Source organism: Belonocnema kinseyi, chromosome 10, assembly GCF_010883055.1.
Source record: "Belonocnema kinseyi isolate 2016_QV_RU_SX_M_011 chromosome 10, B_treatae_v1, whole genome shotgun sequence".
NCBI classification, from domain to species: Eukaryota; Metazoa; Arthropoda; class Insecta; order Hymenoptera; family Cynipidae; genus Belonocnema; species Belonocnema kinseyi.
This window is the reverse complement of record NC_046666.1, coordinates 51,848,598-51,856,918: the sequence shown is the minus strand read 5'-3', so window position 1 is coordinate 51,856,918 and position 8,321 is coordinate 51,848,598. Positions and strand designations below refer to the sequence as shown.

The window sequence follows — 8,321 nt, the reverse complement described above, 5'->3', positions numbered from 1 at the left end:
TAGAGGGGTGGGAGGGTAAGAGCGGAGGATGAAAAGTAGGGGAAGGGAAGTCTTAGCTGAAAAAGCGAGAGGAGGATGTAGAGGAAAAAGAAGTTAGAAATGGTGGCGAAGGGTAAAGTGAAGGGTACGTATGAGAGAGGGAGGTTTGAACGACTTAATTAAAGTCTTGATAGGCTACGAAACGCCTTTTTGTTGGCGCGTGACGCCTACTTTGACGAAGTTTTAAAAATAGTACTTAAAAAAGTGTCAAAGAGTTATAATAGGGGCGTGAGTCCGAGGTCTAAATAAGAATATTTATATATAGAAAAATTACCCTCTTTCTCTATATATTATTAAAATTTTGTAACTATTGAATTAGACCGGAAAGAATATATTGTATACAAAAAAAAAAGAAAAAACATGAACAGGAACTAGGCTTTTTAAAGTCAGTGAAACGCTGCATGAATTGCAATGTTTATAAAGTCAATATTACCTGTAAATTACTTAAAAGTTTTATTAAGATACCGAAATAGTACAAATAACTATACTAAAGAGCCAATACAGAAAAGGAAAGGTTTAACTCATGACTTGAGTAGCAATCGCTCCTTGTGAATGAAATCCTAACGACTTTCTAACTTCATCTAAAAGCTATAATTTACAGGATTCTGCAGATTACATCAAATAAATGTTGCTCGTCAACACAGGAAAGCCCCAGCGACAAAAAAAAAAGGATACTGCAGTGCAATTATTAAAGAGAAGAAAAACGAGAAGGGAGGTGTTTCACGTATCCTGTGTGTTACCAGTTACAGAGTAACATATAGTAAATGGCATATTCATATTTTTGTTCTTCGCTGGGAAATTTAGAAAACTTATAAAAAATATTATTCTTTGAAAGATCGCAAAAGATTATAAACACTAATCTTAAAATTCATTAAGTTGTTCCGCTTGCATGGAAATGCTTTATAATTTATTGAGTTTCAAGTTATTTCTTTAGAACCTCAAATTATAATGACAATTTTAAAAATCGTGATAAACGATTATTTAGTTTTACGATCCTAATTTAAGATTATTTTAGTTTTAAATAAAGTTTGGAACTATTTAATTTTCCACAATTCAATTGAGCTTGAATTCATTATTTTTAAATGTTCCAAGTAGAAATCGTATTAATTTAAACATTTGTTAGAATGATTAAACTGTGAAGGTTCATAATATTCAAAATTCTTCAATTTTTACCCGCTGATAAGACAGAAATTTTGTGTGTGTGTGTGTGTGAGTAAATGTCATTTTTTAATAATAATATCTGTCCAATCACTCTGAACTTTAAATTCGCAAATATCTGTTCTGAAGTTTCTCAATTTTTAATTCTTAATAAGGAAGGTTACTAATTTGTTATGTTAAGTTTTTTTAGTTTGTTTTGTTAGTTTTATTAACCACGCAAAAATAATTTAAAATGTACAGTTCACATTTCTTTTTGAGAATTATTACATTTTTGCGATCATTAAATTTAAAACTTATCAGTTTTAGAGGTTTCCAATTTTTAAATTTCACTATGTAGAAACTATTTCGAAAGTTCAAATGAACAAAACATTTTTACCTACTTCTATTTTACCCTTAAATATTGTTCCAACTGTAAATTAAAATATGCATTATAATTTTGTTCCAATAATAAATTATCTCCAATATAAATGAAAAAAAAAATTGGAGTACTTTTTCTGTTCTACAATGACATCAGTAAAACATTTCGTTCATTTGAACGTTCAGAAGTTCTGGAACAATCATTCGATAGGTTTTGTATCGATACTATCATCTTCAATGATTTATAATTCTATAAATATTAATTTAAAAAACGTCCTCAAAAATTAAAAATCCTTTAAATTGTAAAAATCTGATTAAAATTCCTTAGATCTTATAAAATTCCCTTTTATACCCCCTAAAATATGATAAAATCACTTAAAATCATAACCATCCGTTAAAATTTAATAAAATCCCTTCAAATCCCCAGTGAAATCTCCAGAAATCCTTAAAAATTTATTAATATACATTGAGAACTTTTAAAATCCATTAAAATCATAGAAATACTCAAAAATCGAATTGAATCCGTTAAAATCCTTTAGAAAAATCTCTTGGTATCTTTTAAAATATCCTGAAACCTTAAAGATCCCATAAAAATCTTCAAAATATTCCGAAATTCTAGGAATGTTTTAAAATTAAAACCGTATAACATTTTTTGAACTTCTTAAAGACATTAACATTCTTTACCTTTCATTTTTTTCAAGATCATGAAAATTCCTAAAAATCCTTTAAAATATCCCAAAACCCTTGAAATCTTTTAAAATTACTTTAAATGTTTGAAATCTATTAAAAATATTTTAAAATCTTGTCAAACTTTTTAAATATCTCATTTCTTGTACATGAATTTTTTCAAATCTGCATTAAAATATTATAAAATCCATTTAAATTTTGTGAAATTACATGATATCTGACGATACTCCTTGAAATATTTAAGTCTTATAAAATCCTCTGAGATTCTGGGCAATTTATTAAAATATCTTAATACGAGTCCTTAGTGTATCCCTTAAAATTACTGAAATCCTCGAAAATTTTATAAAATGCCTTAAAACTCCTGCAAAACATTTTTAAATATTTATAAAAATTCTCTGAAATCCGTTAGAAAATTTTTCAGTATCCCTGTAACTATCTGTAACATTCTCTGAAATCCCTTGAAATAATTAAAAATAACCTAAACCCTTTTAAATCCTATAAGAAATCTTTCAGAATCCTTATGAAGTTTAGGGAATTCTTTGCAATCCCATACATTTTGCTTTTATCTCTGTAAAGTCCTATAATTTTTTAAATAATAATAAAATCCTTAATTATTTATTGTAAAACTCCTTGGACTACCATAAAATCTTTTAAATCTCCTTAAAATGTTGAAAAGCTTAGAAGATTCCTTCAAATAATTCAAATCCATGGAGATTTTATGAATTCGCTTGAAAGTTATTGAAAAACTTCAAAATCCTTTAAATCCGAACCCTGAGCTGAAAACAAAGGAAAAATAAATGATTTTTTACACAAATCGGTCTCGACGAAAAAAACATAGGAGTCGTACGTATTTCTTATCTTATCAATACGTTGAGCATCAAGAATTTGCCGTCTTTGTGAAATTCTTCCTATATGATGCACGATTGTGCGTTTATAAATAGAATTGTTTTATGTTTATTTTTCGTAGTTAGGAAATAGTATAAGAAAAAAATGCTTGGTTCTGTTAAATCTTTATTTAAGTCCGTTTATACACAGTATTCAATTTACGGATGCATAATAGCATTGAAATAGGTAAAATTGGTTTAAAGAACCAATTTAAAAAAAAAACGGCTAATAACCGTTTTCATCGTATAAAAAAAATTTGCGGCCATTTCCCGGTTTTTTTTCCCGGTTCTGAAACATTAATCACGGTCAATGAAATAATTAAAAAATTCAAACTCCAAAGCTAAAAAATTTTCTATTTAAAAAATTGACTATTTTTTATTTTTTTAAACCATTTATAATTCTCAAAAAGCTTATAATTTTTTGTTCGAAATCTGCAAAAATATATACGTAGACACTTCGTTTAAATTATTTGAAATCATTCTAAATTTTAAAATAATTTTTAATCTTTTCAGAACTTCTAAATATCTCTTCAGCTTCCTGAACATTTTATTAGAAATTATATGTGTTCAGTATTTACTATACATTAAAATTCAACAATTTTAGTTGCAAATTAAATTTTGTCACAAAAACCAATTTAAGTGGTATAGTTCTAAGTTTATTCATTTGTTTACTTTTGAATATTTGGTTTATAATTACCGATTTCATATGAACAATAAAATATTTCTAAATATAAGCAATTGTTATTATTCTTTATTAAAAATTTCGAATTTTAGACTAAAACAATATTTCAAATATATAATGAAAGCTTTTAATTAGGAGTATATTAGTTTTAAGTTATTTAAAAACTGAAAATAGTTCATAAATTTTTAATAAAATCCAAAATTGAAAATTTATAAGTGAAACATTTTTGAATCACGCATTGTAAACTGAATGATATCATAATTTAAAAAAATTAAAATTCAACAGATTATTTGAAACACTTAAAACCAAACATGGAGAAACTTTTTGTTCTATACATTTTTTTTAAATCCTGGTCAAAAAATAAATTCATAACAAAAATCATATTTTCCAATGTATTATTTTTATCATTGTCCGCAAGGCTTTGTATTTTCATGTAAAAACACATACATAAAATGCAATTACTTAAATTGTTTATTAATAACAATTTTAATTGCTGACTGAAAATAAAATTTTTCAGCTAGATAATATCAGTCATTCGCAGCAGCTAGTCTTCGTGTAAAAAATATTTTTTTTTTTGTAAAAACACACGAATATAATGCAATTGTTTGTATAATTTGTTGATAACAAATACAGATACTTAAGCCTAACAAAATTTTTAGTGTGAAATATCATTGCGCTATATTCAAAATGGATTTTTCATGAAGAGAAAATATTTAATCCTACGAAACCTCTATAAATGTATATTTGTTTACAAAATTTGTTTAAAACAGTGACATTCTGTATACAATAATTTATTCTTATGATATATCATTTTCTATTTCGTTCTGTTATACTTTACTGGTTTACACGAAGATAAAAAATAATACATTGGAAAATCAGATGTTTTCGAACTGTTTATTAAGATAACATTTAACACAAAATGGAAATTAAAATTCGGCCTCGAGGGATCGATGCGGAAATTTATAGATTATTAAAAAAAAACTTTTAAATCGACAAAACATTAAGACCTCTAGCTGGACCATCTCCAGAAGTCCCTTTCTGTTTTTTGTAGAATCTCTCTCTCTCTCTCTTTTAAAAATTTTATATGTGAGAGAATGTTCAGAGATGGACTTTCAATTACTTTCCTTTTTTATATACGTATGTACGATAAACTTGAGAAACATAACGAGTAAACAGGTTCTGTTATTAACGCTGAATTCTTTGAAATATACATGAATTGTGATCTTTGTGACCTATTTGTTAACAACCCAGGTGATAAATTTATGTATAGTTTATAGATTGGACAACACTAAAATTTTCATGTATTTGATACAGAAAAATGTATAAGGCTGAAAAATATCATTGTCTTCTCCACTATATAGAAGCTATACATAACTTTTTCACCTACGAACCTTGAACCTTCAGTTTGTTTGGACTATCCTAAAGAATATTTTTATTTTAGAAATTGAAAATATATTAGTTAGCCATTGGGCTCTTTCCAAAATTTTATCAACTTTCTCAAATCTAGAAACTCACTCAACAGAAAAAACCAAGAATAAAATTTGTCGCAGGAAATTTTTTAGAGCGATAAAGTTTTATTTAGCCAACTTCGCATCTTTCAAAAAACATGTGTTTGTCATGGAAAAACAAAATAAAGTTTAACCGATATTTGTGTAAAGTTTATCCTGTGAAGTTAATTTTTGTTGCAGAGAATCTTTCGTCGGAAATCGATGTGAAGTTTATCATCCGTTTTTTCTGTCAAGTTGTCCAACAGAAAGCACGTTTCTGTCGTAAACTAAAATTACTTTAGTGTACTAAGGCTGAACCCTTAGGATGCCACATCCGGTCTAGAGGCCAGTCTCATTTTTTTCGCCGATGTACAGTTTACCCGCCTGATGCTGTGACCCTTGCTCAAGGATCAATTCTCTGATTACCACAGCGTTGCCACTTATTTCCAAAATTTTCTTGAATTCAAAACATCAAGTAGCAACAGGGCAACCAAGGACTGATCCTGGAGAGCGCCTGAGATAGAAGGGGTTGGAGACCCAGTGCTTCGGAGAGACGCGCTCGGTACAAGTTGAATTCCTTACTCTTGTGATCGTGATATAGTTTTCTGTTTTTTTTTTTTTGCAACACCGTCTCTAAGTTCTAGATACATTTTCATTTGCTTGTATTTTTATAATGTGAGAAATAAAATGCAATTAAATCAACACAGGACTTATTCAATCTGCATGTATTCAATACAATTTGTGTGCATTTGATTTATTTTGCAAAATCTTGAGCAGAACTTAATACAGTTTGGTCGAAGTAATTATTATTAACTTTTAATAAATAAAAATACAGTTTGTTGCCTCTGGGACCCTCCTGTGCATATTATTAACAAAATTGATTCAATTGTGAATTAGTAAAAAAAAGAGAAATTCTCTGTGTCGAAATGTTTTCTTGGATTCATTCACCTCTATCGGTCTTTTTAGTCAGCAAAGGTTCTAAAAATTAGTAAGAAATTAATTTTTAGAAAAGATGCCTAAAAAAAATTGTCTACATTTTGAAAAATTATAACAAAACTGTTTAACTTTGAAAAATAAGGGTGTGCATTATAATGTCTAAGAAAGTACTCTCTAAAATTTAATTCGTATAATTCTACTAATGATTCGGCAAAACATTGTTTAGTAAGCATTTTTAATAAAACTACTAATTTACAGTACAAATTAATTTATTTATTAAGACCTACTATAATTTGGATTATCCTTATTTCGAATTAGAGATTTTTTTTACTAAAGATTAGTAGAAATTAGAACAAAATTTACTGATGAACACGACCTCTTACTATTTCATTATAGTAGAAAACTACTAATTTAGATTTAGACTTTAGAGTATTGATTATTTCAAGATTGACTGATGAAGATAAGAATCTGTGACAAAAAGTTAAAATACATTTGTTACATTTTATATCGAATAAAATTATTGCTATAATTGGCAACAATAAAAAAAATTCCGATACCGGGAATCGAACCCGAGCCTCCTGGGTGAGAGCCAGGTATCCTAGCCACTAGACCATATCGGATTATAGGAGTCTGAGGAGAAACTGAATATGCTCCAGAACGAAAAGTGCGTGGGAGGAAACTACTTTTAGAAGTAAAAAAAACCTATTGTTTTGAAAATTTAGAAAAAATGTATAAATAATGTATATTTTAAATTTTTCATTCGGCATCTCCTCTCTTTTTTTTCTTCTTAAAATATTACATTATTCTTATATAATCAACTGCATGTATATAACTGATGATTATTATCAAGAATAAATTTTTTGTTGTAAGCAAATAATTGACATTAATATACTTATAATGGTGCATTAAGTAATTCTAAAAATACAAACTTGACGCGTTAATTGATAATTATTAAATTTTTCTCACTATCTGCACTATTTTTTCGGTAAATATCGTATTGCAAGTTCTACATTATTAGCAATAATACTTAGATATAATCAAGTATTTATTAAAACACAGCTTAACATGTTATTTATTAATATGGAACAAATATTTATTTATTTTGTTGTCGAGGAAATGACATTTTTCAACGCCAATTTTTTTCAGAAATAACTTTCTACTTATTGTTATGCTAATACATATTAAAATGTACGTCACTTGTTATGGATAAAGCACAAAAATTTAACAGCGATTTTTTGCTTCATATAATTAAGAAAATGTTTAATACAATTTAAAGTGACTTATTTAAAAATGCTTCTTTATAAGATATCATAATTATCTAATGTTTTTAATTTGTAATGCTAATATCGTGAATTCGAATTTGCAATGTGTTAGATTAAAAAGTCTGCAATTTTTAATGCCACCAAATATAAATTTTAATTATGAGTGTCTCTTTGAAATTGTTTTTCTCTTTAGATTTTGAATAAATTTTTTTTTTAATTCTTCACGTTCAATAAAAGCTAACATGTTTTAATTTTATAACATAATTTATATTTAAAAAATTTTAACAATCTCGAACTGAAAATTGTAAACATTTTAAGCGTGAACTTCAAATTATTAAAATTTGAACACTTTCCATTGAAACTACATAGTTCATTTTAATCAAGTTGATATGATAAAAAATCTTTTATTTAGAAAAGAACATCATGCAATTGATGCACTTATACTCATGTTTTAAGAAAGTTTATTTAAGAAGTAGCCATATGGAAATATAAAGAGTAATAATACTATTTTCGTGGGTTTGAGTTTTACTTAAATATAAAAATAATTATTTATTTAAAAAAATCTAAGAAACTGCACTTGTGAAATGTTTTTAAAACCAGGAACGGTTACCAAGAGTAATTTCTAGGAACACATTACTTACCACCCCACGAACACATTCTACGTGTTACGAGTGCCAACATAACAAATATGCATTGGTTGGAATAATAATGTACAAGCGTATCATTTATAATCAAACGGACATCTTCTACTTCATTCACAAAACGTACCACAATTTATTGAAGCAGCCGACCGGTTTTAGAATATACAAGCTATAAATAAAACTTAACC

The 8,321-nt window shown here is 27.1% G+C and overlaps 1 protein-coding gene and 1 non-coding gene across 2 annotated transcripts in view; both read right to left on the bottom strand.

Moving 5' to 3' along the window:
* LOC117181114 overlaps positions 1 to 8,321 on the bottom strand; it is a 182,992-nt gene that overhangs the window by 28,650 nt on the left and 146,021 nt on the right. The gene's annotated exons all lie outside the window — the stretch shown is intronic.
* Positions 6,779 to 6,850, bottom strand: Trnae-cuc. The gene has a single exon. It is a non-coding gene; the product is annotated as a tRNA-Glu (tRNA).